This window comes from Sorex araneus, chromosome 4, assembly GCF_027595985.1.
Source record: "Sorex araneus isolate mSorAra2 chromosome 4, mSorAra2.pri, whole genome shotgun sequence".
Taxonomy (NCBI): Eukaryota; Metazoa; Chordata; class Mammalia; order Eulipotyphla; family Soricidae; genus Sorex; species Sorex araneus.
The window spans coordinates 981,020-997,977 of record NC_073305.1 but is presented as its reverse complement, the minus strand read 5'-3'; positions in this window follow the sequence as shown (position 1 = coordinate 997,977).

The following is a 16,958-nucleotide window of genomic DNA, read 5'->3' as shown; positions in this document are numbered from 1 at the left end:
TCCATACAGAAATTCTTTCATTTGAATCATCTCACTTGTTTGCTTTTGATTCTGTTATCGATAACGCACAGTGTTATCGAATCACTGATGACCCCATTGGCATCCACTTCTCTGAAGAAGAGAAATAGCTGGTCAGTATGGAAAAGGGCTCAGTATCACTGATTATGCTGATCATGACCTGGAAATCCAAATTAAGTGGACATTGTGATGTCATCTCGTGCCAGTGAGGATCACTTGTATCACTTGTCTTCCCGTTCATCTTCAATTTGCTCAAGCGGGCGCCAGTAACGTCTCCATTTGTCCCTGTCGCATGCTAGTGTAGCCCAATGATATATGCTCGCTCCAGGAACAGGAAGAGCCTCAAATCGTTCATTCAGGGTTTTGATGAAGAAATCTGACCATCTCATTGGTGGGAGGCCACAGGGTCTTTTGACGTCCCATGGAATCCAGTTAGTGACAGCTCTAGTCCAACGGTCGTCTCTGAATCGCATTACATGTCCGGCCCATCTGATTTTTGACGCCTTGGCAAACGAGACAGCGTCCCTGATTCTTGACCGTCGACAGAGGTCGGAACTCCGGATTCCTTCTCTCACTTAAGTGAGACGTGATACTCCAAGCATAGCTCTTTCGATTCCTCTTTGGGAGACCCGAATAGTGTTCTCATCCTGCTTGCACAGGGCCCAGGTCTCTGAGACTGAAGCCAGTGAGGATGAAACATATAAAAATACTGGGAACAATCAGTGTGGGGAAGCTGTGGCGAGGAAGTGCCTCTCCCCCACTGCTGGTGGGAGTGCTGCCTGTCCCACCCCTGGGAATCAGAGCCGGGCGTCCCCAGTGAAGAAAGAGCTGAGCTTCCGAGGGACCCAGCAACCCCAGGTCTGGACCTCTGCCCCCAGGACACAAACGCACTCACGCAAAGGACAGGCAACATTGTTGCGCTGCAGACTCCGGGCAGCGGCGAGGAGAAGGAACCGCCCGTGTCCCACAGCACAGGATGGCGAAGGTGTGGCACACGTGCACACAGAATTCTACGCAGCTGCGAGGAACCACGGAATCATGTGACTTGCTGCGACCTGGATGAAACTGGGGGATACGCTGTCCGGCGGCATGAGACAGAGGAGGACGGACGGACAGGTACTTCCTCCGACCTACTTGCTTGTTTGTGGTGAAGGAATACAGGGCACTAAGGGGGGGATAACTCCATCACCCTTGGCCCCGACTACAGGGAGGGAAAGGAAACCGGGGGTAGAGGGGGGACAGGAAGTAACGAGGCCAGGGCACGAGAGCTGGCGCACACGGGTGGCGTGGAGCGTGACTGTCTGCAGAGTCAGCAACACCGAGAAACGAGGCCCCGGCTGCACTGACTGACCTCAAAAATGACCTTGTCAGGAGGCAGCCGGGGAGGGAGACACTGGGGGCGCTGGCGGAGGGACTGGTGCCAGGATCCTGCGTGCCAGAAAGTCAAGTGTGTATGATTTTGCAAATCACGGCGCCTTAATTGAAGCAGCAAATGAGTAAAATTTTTGAAAATAAATTTAGTATTAAAATGTGGTGTTTAAACCAAGAAACCATCAATTAAACTTCGGAAATAAAGATAATTACGAAGGAGAGGCGGTTTGGCAAGCGCGGAGCAGAGCGCTGGGTTGGGGACCGCCCGCCCCGGGCCCTGCCTCTGCACCTCGCATCTGTGCCGGGCCCCCACCCCAGCACCCCGACTCGCATCTGCTCCTCCCTCCTCCGTCCTCAGAGGCAAATGTGCCTTCGTTCTCTCGGGCGTCCGTCGCTCTGAACGTGCAGAGCTGCCGTGGTCCGAGGCCAGCTGGGGCCTGTCCGACGCGCCCTGTGCCGTCGGGATTCTGGCTGCACTCCCACCTGCCCCTGCAGCGCGGAGCAGCTCACTGCAGACGCTCCCGCCATGACCTTCCACGGGGCCGCTGGAGACCCAGAGGGTCAGCAGCGCTTGCCCAGCTCCCTGAGGCGGCCCAGCACTGAGCCCTGAGGGCTGACGACCAGAGAGGGTTTCACTCGCCCTGAGGGAACTCGACAATTCACCCCAAAGTGCACATTGAAGTCCTGGAAAGGCCCCTGGCCCACTGCCAGGGCACCCAGCGGTCCCGAGTCCCCGACCTCCTGGGCACTGGGTGCCACAGGGACAGCAGAAGCGCCCCCTGGGCCCATCCCCACAGCACGCAGCCTCGAGACACGCCAAGCTGGCGAGTGAGAGCCGCTGGGAGAACGAGTCCTTCTCCGGGCAGGTGCGTGGCTCAGAGTCGAGCGCGGCTCGAACCCCCCCAGACGCTGCACATCGGCTGGACCCTGGTGGACGTCGCCTGGGCAGCAGCCTGGGGAGTCCAAGGTCGGCCCCGTGACACCATCCCAGAGACCAGCCCCGACTCCCCCGTTGGGTCTCAGAAACACGCCGTGTCCCGGCCCAAAGCTCCAGCGCCCCCAGCAGCCCCCGGGGAGGAAGCTCCTGGGGGTTGAGGGAGCCCCTCCCCGGAGGACCCGCCAGCCTGCCAGTCCCCCCCTCGCTCTGCTGGCATCTGGCTTCCCCTTCTTCCCAAATTGTCCCTCTAGATCGCCAGAATTTCCCGATTCATTTCTTCATGTTGATTTACTGTGGGTAGACCCTTACCGAGCTGCTCACGGCAGGGCTCAACCCCCGCCCTCCGCCAGGGCTCGGGTCCCAGCACCAGAGTCCCCAGGGTCCCTCCTCCCCCAACACACACACCACCACCCCTGCCTGCCTCTGTGGCAGGTGCTTCTCTCTCTCCTCTCTCTCCCTCCCTCCCTCCCTCCCTCCCTCACCCCCTCTCTCTCCTCTCTCTCTCCCTCTCTCTCTCTTCTCTCTCTTCCTCCCTCTCTCACCCTTCCTCCCTCCCTCCCTCGCCCGCCCCTCTCTCTCTCTCCTCTCTCTCTCACTCTCTCCCCCTCTCTCTCTTCTCTCTCTCCCTCCCTCTCTCTCACCCTTCCTCCCTCCATCACCCCCCTCTCTCTCCCTCTCTCTCTCTCCTCTCTCTCCCTCCCTCCCTCCCTCCCTCGGCCCCTCTCTCTCCCTCCCTCTCTCTCTCCCTCCCTCCCTCCCTCCCACCCTCGGCCCCTCTCTCTCCTCTCTCCTCTCTCTCTCCCTTCCTCCCTCCCTCCCTCACCCCTCCCTCTCTCCTCTCTCTCCCCCTCTCTCTCTTCTCTCTCTCCCTCCCTCTCTCCCTCCCTCCCTCTCTCTCCTCTCTCTCCCTCTCCCTCTCTCTCTCTCTCTCTCTCTCTCTCTCTCTCTCTCTCTCTCTCTCTCTCTCTCTCTCTCTCCCTCTCTCTCTCTCTCCCTCTCCCCCCCCAGGTCATTGTGGCTTGCAGTACAGATACTTAAAGGCTCTCGGGAATATCCCTTTACCTACTTCATGTGCTCATCATGTGCTCATTCATGTCCAGCGTGTCCAGCGTGATCGTTTCCAGCTATTCCTGTCACACTGGACCCTTCTCTGTCTTACCTCCCCCTCCCCCCGCACACTTGTGGCTGATTCCACCCAGTCCCTAAGGAAGTGGGTGCGTCCCCTTCCGAAGGACTCGCCCTGCCCTGCAGAAGGCTCTGCTTCTCGCTCTGAGCTCGTCAGGGGAGGGGAGCTGAAAGGCCGAGGCCAGGGGCGTCCACGGCCCTGAGAAACCTAGGCCAGTGGCCAGCCCCGGTGGGGCCCTGCGGGTCAGCAGGCCCTGGGGGAAAGTCCTCCCAGCCCGTGTGTGAGCATGACCTCTGAGCCTCATCTCCGCCTGGCGTTCCTGTGTCTCCGAGAATCACCATGTCACAGACTCGTGTGTTAAACCCCGCATGCACCAAGACCGACACTTAGCGACCTCCCCCTGGTGCTGGCCACTGTGCAGCCTCCCGGTGCTGACTGTGGCATCGAGTCACCACGACTGTCTATTTGCGCGGGAGCACATACATCGAATCCATTTCTGCGCGGGTTCAAGCATCGTGTTTCCTCGACTTGAGCCATTTTACTGATTGCCCCTGAGCGACAGAGAGGGACAGGCCTAGAGACCAGCCTTGCACATGGCCGGCCCCAGTGACCCCAGCACCAGACAGAGTTCCTGGGCACCGCCAGGGGCAACCCCTGAGCACAGAGCCAGGAGGAATCCCTGCGCAGTGCTCGGTGTGACCTGACTCTCCCACCAAACCACATGATCTGGATAAAAACAATAGCTGGAAAAGAAAACTCAGACTCAGCCTGCCTCGCCGGCCTCCCTGGCTGCCGCGGCCTCAGCAACCCTCTCCCGGCCTCCCGGAGTCTAGCCTGCGGCTTCCACGCCATAAATTGGAATGCTCCAAACTGCACACGGCAGTGTATACTCCCCCTGGGAAACGCAGCATTGTTTCAGGTGGGGCTTTGGGCGAGGGGCCCAGATGCCAACGGCCTGTTAGCTGGTGCTGTGCTCAGTCCTCGGCTTCAGGCAGTCCCAAGAGACGAGATCCCCCCCACGCCCACCCCGGCTTGCCCCGGGAAGCGCGAAATTCTCGCCCTAATTGCCGCAATCCTCACACGCAAGCAACAGAGTTAAGGTGATAAAACTGCAAAGAAAAGCCATCCATTAGATAATAATTATGCTTCGAGAGTCACAATTAGGATAATATACGGTGTCCTGAATGCGAAAGCCCCCGTGATTCCCTTCCCTGAGCGAGTCTCGGGGCGAGCGGCTGAGCGGGGCCCAGGAGACCAATAAGGCGGTGTCTGCGCCCGCCCACGCGTAGATTTGTGTGTCCTGTGTAGCGCTCGGACCCGAGAGGTAAACTGTAAATTCTTCCCCCGGCAGAGGGACACGGCAGTGAATCTTGCTGGTTCTGTGCCCAATTCACACATGCTCTGCGCGCGCTCAAGGACAGCGCGCCCTTATTTACGGCCCGTGGCGCCCGCACCCTCGATTGATGCCTCCCCGCGGAACCATCCGTCACCGCAGCTGTGCTTACAGGTGCGCGGGGAGCAGGGCCAGTGGCAGTGGGCACCCTCCTGTGAGCCCCAAGACCTCCCGCCGGCAGCACGGCCACAGACGGGCCCCGCCGGCCCCTCGCCCCGTCCTGCCGGGCCAGGCGTCACCGCGGGGCGTCCCCGAGCCAGCAGAGCCCTGGCCTGCGGGTGTACACGCAAGGGGGTCGGAGGTCCGGCTCCACACGCCGAGAGTTCCGCCCGGAAGCGTGTCAAGGCTTTGGGAACGGAAGCATTTTTCAAACAGAAACCAGGACAGACGTCCCGGGGAGCGGACACATCACTTGAGCACTAGGAATCATTCTCAGCTGTTTAAAACGAGACCCTGGCTCCGGTGAACCTTTCCGTTGTTGTTGTTGTTGACAAGAGACCGAAGCTTATTCGCATTTTTACTTTTTAATTTTTTTCCCCTTTGAATCGCTGTGAGATACACAGGAGGTTGTTCCTAACTGGGCTCTAGTCACATAGTGCTCCCGCACGCCTCCCTTGGCCAGTGCACATTCTCACCAGCAGCGTCCTGGCTTCCCTCTGCCACCAGCACCCCCCACCCCACCCCCTGCCAGCCTGCCTCCATGGCGGGCATGTCTCTCCGTCTCTCTCTCTCTGTTTCTCTCCCTGTCTGTCTGTCTCTCCCTCTCTCTGTCTCTGTCTCTGTCTCTGTCTCTCTGTCTCTCTGTCTCTCTTCCCCCCTTGGACATTATGGTTTGCAATTCAGATACTGAAATGTTATTACACACACACATACACACACACACACACACACACACACACACACACACACACACACCTTTACCTACTCTCAGCACTCAGTTCTTGCCCAGCCTGGCCATCTCCGACTACCCTGTCACAGTGATCCCCCCTCTCTCTTAACTGCACCCCATCTCTCTGTGGCAAGCTTCCACAGTGGACAGTCCTCACGGCCCTTGTTTCTACTGTCCTTGGGTGTTGGTCTCTACTGAGCTTTTTGCCTTTGTTTTCCTTATGTCCCACAATGAGCACAGTCATCTACCTCTGTCTCTCTCCTGCATCTCTCTCAGCCCAGTACAATGCTCCATGTCTGTTCATTTATAAGCAAATTTCATGACTTTGTTTTCCTTGTGGCTGCGTAGTATTCCATCGTGTAGATGTCCCCCAGTTTCTTTATCCAGTCGTCTGTTCTCGGGCACTCGGGTTGTTCCCAGATTCGGCTCTTGTGACTAGTGCTACAATGAACACAGAAGTGCAGGTGGTGTTTCTGCTTGTGTGTATTTTGGGTCCCCAGGGCATATTCCCAGAAGTGGTGTTGCTGGGTCATGTGGAAGCTCAGTTTCTAGTTTTTTGAGAAATGCCCATATTGTTTCCTGAAAGGCTGGACCAGTTGTTGTTCCCACCAGCAGGGAGGGAGCGTCCCTTTCTCCCCACATCCAGGCCAGCACTGGCTGTTCTTGTTGGCGTGTGCCAGTCTCTGTGGTGTGAGATGGTATCTCATTGCCGCTCTGATTTGCATCTCCCTGGTGATTAATGATGGAGAGCACTTTTTCATGTGCCTGGTGGCTGTTTGTATTTCTTCTTGGATGAAGTTTCTGTCCATTCTGCTAATATCAAAGATACGTAAGGCACCGGTAGAACTTTAGAAGGAAAAAACACCCTACCACTTTTTAGTTTTTAATTAAAAAAAATTATAGCCCTCATGCAACTCACCCCCTCCCAGTGGCGGGTGCCCCGCACCCTGGGGCGAGGAGGGAGGCGGGCGTGGAGAGAGGGCCTCTCTCAGGGGAAGGGCCGGCCCGGCTCTCCCCGTGCGTCCACGCTGAGCCCTACTGGGCTCCCCAGGGCAAGAAGACAGCGGAGAGCAGGTCATGGACGGAGGGTGGAGTGTGGGTGACGGAAACGGGCTGGCGTTCAGAGTCCGTGTCCCCGGCCAGCACTGGGAGCTTCCCGGCGGCCAGATGTCCACCCGACTGCTGCCACACACACACCCGGGGACGCAGTGCAGAGAGAAGCACTCAGAGCTCAGCAGAGCTGCCTGCCTGCACGTATGTGGTCCCGTGTGAACGTGTGTGCAAGTGTGGCCATGCGTACTCACATGATCCAGTGAGTGTACCTGTGTATACATGTATGTACATTGTGGCTTGTGTGTTTGTATGTGTATTGTCTGCTTGCATGTGTTCGTGAAGGATCATATACACACTGTTGTGTTCCCTGTGCACATTCATATAAGTATGGGAATGTGTGCGTACATGTTTCTGCTTTGTGTTTACACGTGAGGGTGTGGGTGCAGGTCTGTGTGAGACTGTGAGTGTGCAAGTGTGTCTGTGTTAGTATGATTATCCTGTGAGGGTGTGAGCACACATACGTGTGATTTTATGAGAGTGTGTGACTGTGTGTGAGTGTGAGAGAATATCTGTGTGAGAGAATACCTGCGTGACCGTGTGTAAGTGTGGCTATCTGTGCAAGAGAGCATCTGTGTGACTATCTGTGTGTGACTACCTGTGTGTGAGTGTGACTATGCAAGAGAGCATCTGTGTGACTGTATGTGAGTGCGATTATCTGTGTGAGTGTGTGACTATCTCTGTGCGTGATTATCTGTGAGAGGGAGTGTCTGTATGACTGTGTGTGAGTGTGATTAACTGTGTGTGAGTGTTGTGACTGTGAGAGTGTAATTATCTGTGTGAGAGAGTATCTGTGTGACTATGTGTGATCACCTGTGTCTGAGTGTGTGTCTGTTGTGAGAGTGGTGATCTGTGTGAGAGAGTATCTGTGGGATTATCTATCTGTGTGTGAGTGGGTGTGTTACCTGGATGAGCGTGTGAGTGTGACTATGTGTGTGAGAGTGTCTGTGGGATCGCGTGTGTGACCATCTGTGTGAGTGGGTGTGTTACCTGGATGAGCGTGTGAGTGTGACTATGTGTGTGAGAGTGTCTGTGGGATCGCGTGTGTGGCCATCTGTGTGAGTGGGTGTGTCTCCGAGTGTGTGTCGGGCGGGAAGGCACGAGTGCTGACACCCTGTGTCAAGGTGCTCCTGTCCTCCTCCCAGACGCTCCCATCTGCAGCCCAGACCTCGGTGGACAGTGGGGACAGCTGCCCACCGTCTTCTCATTCCTGAGCAGGGCAGCTCTGGGGTGTGTGTGTGTGTGTGTGTGTGTGTGTGTGTGTGTGTGTGTGTCTCTGGGAGGCTCCTTAGACCCATCTCTGTCCAGAGAGGCGACGCCCTGCCCAGCTGTGGGGCTGACTCCCTGGGGGCGGGGAGGGCAGCAGCTGACCACCATCCTCGGCACCTGAGCCTCTGCCGGGTCGTGCCCTATGTCCCTCCGCCCGGCTGCTGGGGCGTCAGGGCCGAGCTCAGGCTGAAGCCCAGTGGCTAGGCTCCCTGGATTTGCCGGTTCTCGGTGCTCTTGCCCTTGGGGTCCTAGTGACCGGGGTTCCGCCGCCCTTAAGCTCCTGCATTCACGTGCATTCCCTTAGCAGGGCGGGGTCACGGAGCAACGTGTGGCCTGCCCAGAGGTCAGCATCTGTCCAGATGTGCCGTCGGGGCCCAGCTATCACCACTGGCTCCAACTCCACGAGTTTCTTCTCCTGCCCTGAACAGGGCACATGAGACAGACACAGGCGCACCCATCGGGGGGCGGGAAGCCCCTCTCCCCGGTGGGGTGAACACAGACGCACACTTGCACATGTGCACAGGAAGCCCCTTTGCTCTGTGGGATAAGCAGAGATGCACACGCATGCACATACACACACACAAGCACCCATGCACACGTGACTTCTGAGTCCGCTAATCCCAACCTGGGAGACTCGGCGACACCACAGGAGGGGCCTGGAGAGTCCGTTGAGCCCGGGATGTGTCTGCAGGATCAGAGGCAGCTCAGAGATGGGGCAGGAGGGAGGGGGGAGGAGAGAGAGAGAGTGAGGGCGAGAGACAGTGAGAGACAGAGACAGACAGAGAGGGAGAGACAGAGAGAGAGGAGCAAGGAGAGAGCGTGCATCTCCTTCTGGGGGCTTCTCCCAAGGACCCAGCTCTGACGCGAGGGCTCCTCCCCCCAGATCCCGGCCCCCTCTGATGTTAAGCGCCACCTACCGACCCTCCCCGGAGCTCTTGTCCGTCCAACTCCTGTCACCTTCACGCCAACCAACCGGCTCCACTCCCTGGACTTCCCTCTGGACAAAAGGAGGCGAGAGACGACCCCGCAGGCTCCGCCCCTCCCTCCCAGCAGCCCTTGGCAGGGCCAGGAGGCCAGGCCGGGCCAGTCCGAGCAAGGCCCTCTGCTGCCCACCCCCGGTGTCTGCCCTGCACCTTGCCTGGTTGGTCCACCTGCGGGCACATGCTGGGCTTCCTGACTCAGGCCTGGCACATGTTCACCCGCGTTCACACACAGTCAGAGCAGCCAGGGCCCACAGAGCTTCCGCCACGGCAGCATCAGGGAGATTATTTAGTGATGAGCATATATCTTCGTGGATTGGGCAACAATTCCTGTTTGCAATGCAAATAATGAAGACACATTTAAAGTCGAGAGGAACGAGCTCACTTATTCACCTTAAATCATCTACTTTTTAAGTATTGGAAGCAACATAAAATATTGAGCTACACAAGTAATTTGTAGGTTAGAAAAGAAATAAATATGTGTTTTTATTCTGAGGAAGGCATTTATCATTACCTTAGATGCTCCCTAGATTACAAAATAATGAATCTGCTTCTCCCAAGCCTGGATTGATTGGAAGGCTCCTAACGACGTGCTCAGTATTTCCAAAAAGCAATTGATCTTCCCTTCAGCAAAACTAATCACCGAAGGCGGAAGCATGTTCAGGTCTGCTGATGGCATCCCGTGACGTGGCAGGAACGGCCCGAGGGGCGATGTGGGAGGGGCTGATGAGCCTCGACTGAAGACACCTGCGCTCAGAGCCCGCACAGACCCGGATCCTTCCTGGGAAACCAAGTGAAGTAAGGAGACACGCCACATTTCCCGGGATCACGGGCACGAGCCTGGCCCGAGACATTCACGCGTGTTCGTGTGGTCTCAGGCTCAGGTCACCCTTCTCCAGGAAACCACAGAAACAATCCACAGATTCCGAGGCGAGGAGGCCCGTGTTGGGGCGCCTGTTCCCTGCGCCTACCTGGGCAGAGGTCCAAGCTCCTGGCGCGTGACCCGCTGAGCGTGCGAGGCAGTGGGGGGCGCAGACGGGCCCTGGCTCTGACCCTGGGCACTGGCTGTTTTGTCTGAACGTGTCCCCTGGATGCTCTCGGGACCCTCCTGCCCACGAGATGCCCTTGGGAGGGGGGCTGGGGGAGACCAGGTGGAGAGAGAGGACGGGCCTTGGAGTCTCCGCCCGGGACACTGAGGACCCCGTGACGGGGGCAAGGCCGGCGTCCCCCCCGCTCTCTCTCAGTCTCTCTCATGGTCTCGGCGTTCAATACGAGTTGGGGGAGAGCCTCGGTCCCGTGCTCAGTCAGCAATATTGAAGGTAAGAAGGTTCCGGAAAGGCGGCGTGGGCGCCCAGGGGATTAGAATAAGTTGTTTTTATGGAATAATTCTCTGCGATTGATTTGAGCAGATTTATGTTCTATTTGGAAAAGGAACACATGTTCAGACTATTTATTCAACCGTTCAGATGTAATTAAACTAGGATAAACTTCATGCGTGTTTGATAACTACTATGGTGATTGCACACAATCATTTATTGATAACAAAGAAACCGTCTTAGTGAATCGAGCCCAAAAGCTCCTTTAGAAAACCTTTGCTGAGGGGCTGGAGCCATAGCACAGCAGGGAGGGCACTTGCCTTGCATGCGGCCAACCCGGGTTCAATCCCTGGCATCCCATATGGTCCCCTGAGCACCGCCAGGAGAGATTCCTGAGTGCAGAGCCGGGAGGAACCCCTGAGTATCACCAGGTATGACCCAAAAAAGCAAAAACACAAAACAAACCTTTGCTGAGGTGGGAGCAGGCCAGGCCCCCGAGGGCCCCGTGGAAATGGCACCTCGGCGTGGCCGTGATACAGCAGAGGAGGCCACTTCCGGCTGTGGGCGGGGCGGGGCGGGGTGGGGGAGTCACTTCCACACCCCCAGAGCAGCGAGTCCCAGAGCCCCACTTTCAGGAAGGAGAGCCGGGCTCCACACTTACAGGGCTGAGACTGAGTCCAGGGTTCGTGGACAACACTCCCAGGGGGACAGCAGGGCCCTTCTCTTCCTGCCGGCCCTCCTCTGCCCTCCCCACCACCCGTTACACACACGCATACACACGTGACACATGTATGCACACACGTGACACATGTGTGCACATGCATGCTTACACACGGGAACACATACGCACTCACACGTGCACATACATGCAGAGACACATGGGCAAGTGCACGTGTGTGCACACACACACTCCAGGTTTCACTTTGTCCTTAGAAAGATTAGCCTGGGTTCCACAAAGCACTTAAATGATATGAAGTTGCTTTTTGGCTTTTGGGGGCAACTGGGGGCCACGCCCAGAGGGCCCTAGGGGCCTCTCCTGGGCCTCCGGGGGCCAGATGTGCTGTCGGGCATCAAACCCTGGTCAGGCATGTGCAGGGCACGTGTTCTCCTGCCGCGCTATGCTCCAGCTTCGAGATAAAGTTTGGTTGATGGTTTTGGAAAGACGCCCGCTCCCCAGGGAATTCTTACGGGGCTGCCGGGGGGTCCTCACGTCACAGCTTGGTGTGAGGAGTGCTGCGGGGCCAGAGCAGTAGAGGGGCGGACAGGGCACCTCCCCCGCGCCCAGCTGACCGGGCGTGGCCCCGGCACAAAACAGGGCTCCCTGAGCAGTGCTGGGAGAGACCCCAGCCCCTCCGGGCACGTCCCCAAACAGGAACAAAAGCGCGGTGGGCGCTCACGCACAGCCCCGGCTTTGGGGTCCGCGTCTGAGCATCAGAGCTGACCCCACGTCTGCAGGAACTAAACCTTGACTCAGAGAGTGCTGCCGGCGGCCTGCAGGGTGTCGTGCTGAGGACGTGCGTCCCCCCGCCGTGCGTCCCCCGGGACAGGAGCTGGTGAGGGTGTCTGGGCTCCCGTCGGCAGGGGCACTGCACCACCTTCGCCCCGGGAACGACCCTGATTATGTAACGAAGTATCACGTGCAAAGTGCCCTTGGCTACTTTGTTCCATGAAAGCAGGACCCCGCGCCGTGTTTCCAGGGTCGGCACCAGCGGTTCTGCGTCTCTGAGAGAGCGAACACGGTGCAGATCTAGAGAGCTGGCATCGTCACCTGAGGCCACACGTCCTGGGGCCTCTGCAGAGCCAGGGGCCGGGCATAGGCCGCAGGGGCTGCCCAGGCAAGGCCGTGTGCCCGGCTGGGTCTGAGGTGCTGGTGGCCACCTGTGCCTGGGAACCTCACGGCCTCCCACACGCTCGTCTCAGAGGCTCCGCGATGCTCTGGGCGTCTGTGGGGACGGTGGTCCCTGCCTGGGACGGTGGTCTCTGCTGGGATGGTGGTCCCTGCTGGGCATGGTGGTCTCTGCTGAGAGAGGGTGGTCCCTGCTGGGCACGGTGGTCCCTGCTGGGCATGGTGGTCCCTGCTGAGAGAGGGTGGTCCCTGCGGGGCATGGTGGTCCCTGCTGGGCATGGTGGTCCCTGCTGAGAGAGGGTGGTCCCTGCTGGGGCTTCTGCACGGCTCTGAGACTGCCCCTTGCTGCTGGTCCAGCCCAGAGCCAGGGCCCACGTGCTGCTGGCCTGCTCCAGTTGGGCAACCGGGTTAGTCGGCCCCCGCCCTGAGCACCTGGGTCTTCCCTGGAGCTGGTGTTCTGGAAGCTTCTGGGGTACGTGCGTCGGGCAACCAGTGCTGGGCGGGACCCTCTGTACTCGGTGTTCCCGGGAAGATGCTGCTGCCCACGGCCCAGGCTGCCCCGTGAGCACAGCTGGGGTGAGCACAGAGGTACACGAGGGGCTACACAGAGCACGTTTGCGCGTGTGGGCACGGCATAACATGGTCCTTCATACATGTGGGATACACATCACATGTGCCTATGCGGTTTGTGCATGCACTCACATTGTTTATTCATACATGTGCATGACCTATCTGTTTACATGCAGGTGATTTATACATGTGTGTTATCATGCAAGCAAATAACATGCATGATGTCTAGTGTGTAATTTATACTTATTTACATACATTGTGTGTACATGTCTGGCTTATACTTATATGTTTGTAATTTATGGGCATAAGTTTGTTGTGTGTTGTATTATTTATAAATGCTTATACAGAGGTTGTGTATAATTTAAACACCCCATATTCATGGATTAATGTGTGCATCTGTTTTGTCTGTTTTATAAGTGTATATCTGAATGATTTGTATTACCTAATATCAAGGGTTGTATAATTTATGCATGTCTATACAGTCATTCATCATGTTACTGTGTGTATGATTCATACATTCATGTCTATGTACATACGTGGTCTATGTGGCTTATATATGTGTGCATGTACACATGCAGAAGACATCATTTATACACGTATACACACTGGGTGGGAGTGCCTTATACATTTGTGACTGTGTATACATGCACACAACTGTTAGTGTGACGTGAGTGTGCGTGCACGCGTGTGCACACTTGCTGATGTGACTCGTGTGTTCTGATGGGGTCACTGCAAAGGCCCTGAAGGACCAACTGTCCAGTCCACCACACCCCGTGGACCTCTCAGGCCCCGTGGGGAGTCGTCCCGGTGAGCGGGCTTCCAAAGGGCCTGGGGCACGTACACTCAGCCCAGTGGCTTCACCAACACAGCGGGCAGGTTGGTCAAGACTCAGCCTCTCGTGCCCTCTGGTGGGGTGTGTGCCCGGCCTCGGTGTGCCCTGTCGCAGCCCCATAAGCCTGGCGCTGCCCTGACCTCCGGTCACTGTTTGCAGTGTCCACCCCACCTTGCCCCAGGCAGGGTCCTCAGCTAAAGAGCCGGTGGCGAAAGCCGCTGAACACAGGCTGCGGGAGAGCAGAGAAGGTGTGAGCTGGCGCTCAGGACGGGCTGCAGGGCAGGCCAGCGGCACGGGCTGCCCGGCTGAACGCAGGGCCCTGGGCGGGGCTGGGGTCTGCGGCCCCGAGGGTCGCCGGCGGGGCTGGGGTCTGCGGCCCTGGGGTCACCAGTCACATGCAGGGCTGGGGTCTGCGGCCTGGCACAGGGTGCGGAGGAAGAGGGAGGCAGACGGCGCTGGGCCTTTGAGCGCCCCGGCACCCTCAGACAGCAGCGCACTGGGGAGCCCAGCGCCAGGCTAGGCCACCTGCAGGGTCTGTGCTGTCCACTCTGGCCCGCCCCGCCCACGGGCGCTTGTCTTTGGTCACACGGGCAGAGCCAGAGCCAGAGAGAGCGGCCCGCAGGCTCCACAGCACGGCCAGGTCAGACCCCTCGGTGCTGCCCGGTCCCTGCAGAGTTCCTGCAAGTGACCCCCGGGCACAGATGGACAAACAGGGCCTGGTACCGGCCGATCCCGTGACCTCACACACCCCGGAGGCAGCTGGACAGAGCAGGGGGAGGGTAGGGGAGGGCAGAGGAGGGCAGGGGAGCGCCCCCCCCCCCCGGGAGGGACACGGCCCAGCGAGCTCGTCTCTGCCCTGAGTCCACGCTGCAGGATGGTCAGTGGGAGGCCTGGCCTCGGGGTCTCAGCTGGTCAGCGCCACGGGGGCTGGGCGGGTTCCAGGCTGTGGAAGAAGCTGGAAGGACAAAGGCCTCGGTCCTTCGTGGCAAGGTGGTCACTGAGGCCGCAGAGGACACGTCCAGGCACCCGGGGTCCCCACTCTCAGGAGTCGCAAAGGGTGGGGCTCAGGAGAGGAGCCTGCGGTCGTGTCAGACAAGCACGGTGGACAGTACGGAAGCTCTAAGTGGGGGCGGTGACCCCGAGCGGCCCGGTGCCTTGCCCTGCCCCGGGCGTCCCCGGAGGCGCCCAGCCCTCCTGGCTCCGGACACACACCTCCCTCCGCACCCCCACCCGGCCCCGGGTAGCCCGGGTGGGCTTTGAGGACGACGTCCATAATGAAATAATTATGAAAATGTTTTGAAAATTGCTTCATATTTTATAGCTCACGGGGATGTTTCGTGCCATTATCACCGCGGGAAGCGTTCTCTGGCCCCGGAAACAGCCACCGAAAATAATGGATAGCAATTCCTTCTTAGTTTATGTTTGTTTCGCCATTCATAATGATTGCTTTGCTACTGTTTTCAATTATTATGGATGTTAAAACGCATTTAATAGCCATCCCAGCTCCAAATATACTCCTCAGCCATTTAACAAGTATCCAAATTTATAGTTTTTATTATAGTTCGTTTTCCTGTTTCTATAGAAATGTGTAGCATGTTCCTTTATTCCTCTCTTGGAGAGTTTAAGCCTTCCTGGGCGTGAGAGAAAGTCGGTATAATGTGCAACTTTAAAGCTTTCTTTTTTTTTCACTTTTCCTTGAGTGTTGTGGTCCATGAAGTTTCAGACGGTCGAGCCTGGGGCACCTTTGTCCCCTCGCCAAGCCCACCGCCAGCGCCACGCCCTCCCGACCTCTCGCCCCAAACTGTCCCCTCCCCCACACCACGTTTGGGGCTTGGTTCTCAGGGAGGCCACCCTGGCAGTGCTCCGGGTCCCTCCTAGCGGTTATGGGGAACGCCAGGGAGGCCGGGACGGACCAGCTCAGCAGGCCGCGGCGAGTGCCCGACTCGCTCTGCTGTCGCTCCGGCCCCCCAGACACGTGTTTAGGTTTGATGATTGGCGCTTGGGTTGCGCTTACCCTGGTGGAGGACCCGGAGGTTCAGATACTCAGACACGGCGGCTCTGCACCACGGAGGGGCCCAGGGCCCACCTCGCCTCGCCCGGCCACCCCAGGCCCCTGCCTGCTCCCCACTCCGTTTCTCTCCTCCAGGGCATCCCCGTGTCCTGACCGCAGGGCCAGGCCTCCGCCCAGCCTGGCTGCTGTCCATCCCCCCATTCACATGGTCTCCGGAGAGGAGGGACGGAGCAGGCTGCTGGGCGTGGGGCTGGAGCTGGCGTCGGCCTGGGTCGCTCCTTCCACAGCGTGTCCTTAGAGAGGCGGAAACTCACCTGTGGGAGGCGCCTTGGGGCCAACAGGTCCTGTCCAGGGAGGGAAGCCAGAGAGCTGTCCTCTGGCGCGGATGTTAGCTGGAGGGGACAGGACTGGGCCGTGAACCAGGAGAACAGGACGGGCCCTGGGCGGGGAGAGGCTCTCGAGAGCATGCGGGACCTGAGAACAGCTGAGGACCAGATTGAGCGTCCTTCTGCCAGGACTGTGTGTGAGGCTTATTACACGGCCAAGAACAAGGTGGAATGACCAGGGATCCTCGAAGACAAATGTCCAGTCTCAGTCTGCGCGGTCCACCCATAGCTGCCCTCAAGAAATCCTAGGCCAGAGCGGGAGGGAACTGTTTAAACTGCTGTCTGTCCTGGTGTCTGTGCTGGTGTTTGTCTGCCGTCTGTCCTGGTGTCTATCCTGGTGTCTGTGCTGGTGTCTGTCCTGGCATCTGTCCTGGTATCTGTCCTGGTGTCCATACTAGCGTCTGTCCTGGTGTCTGTCCTGGTGTCTGTGTTGGCATCTGTCCTGGTGTCTGTGTTGGCATCTGTCCTGGTGTCTGTTCTGGCGTCTGTTCTGGTGCCTGTCCTGGCGTCTGTCCCTGTGTCATTCCTGGTGTCTGTCCTGGCGTCTGTCCTGGTGTCTGTTCTGGCGTCTGTCCTGGTGTCTGTCCTGGTGTCTGTGTTGGCATCTGTCCTGGTGTCTGTGTTGGCATCTGTCCTGGTGTCTGTACTGGCGTCTGTTCTGGTGCCTGTCCTGGCGTCTGTCCCTGTGTCATTCCTGGTGTCTGTCCTGGTGTCTGTCCTGGTGTCTGTCCTGGTGTCTGTCCTGGTGCCTGTCCTGGTGTCTGTCCCTGTGTCATTCCTGGTGTCTGTCCTGGTGTCTGTCCTGGTGTCTGTGTTGGCATCTGTCCTGGTGCCTGTCCTGGCGTCTGTCCCTGTGTCATTCCTGGCGTCTGTCCTGGTGTCTGTCCTGGTGTCTGTGTTGGCA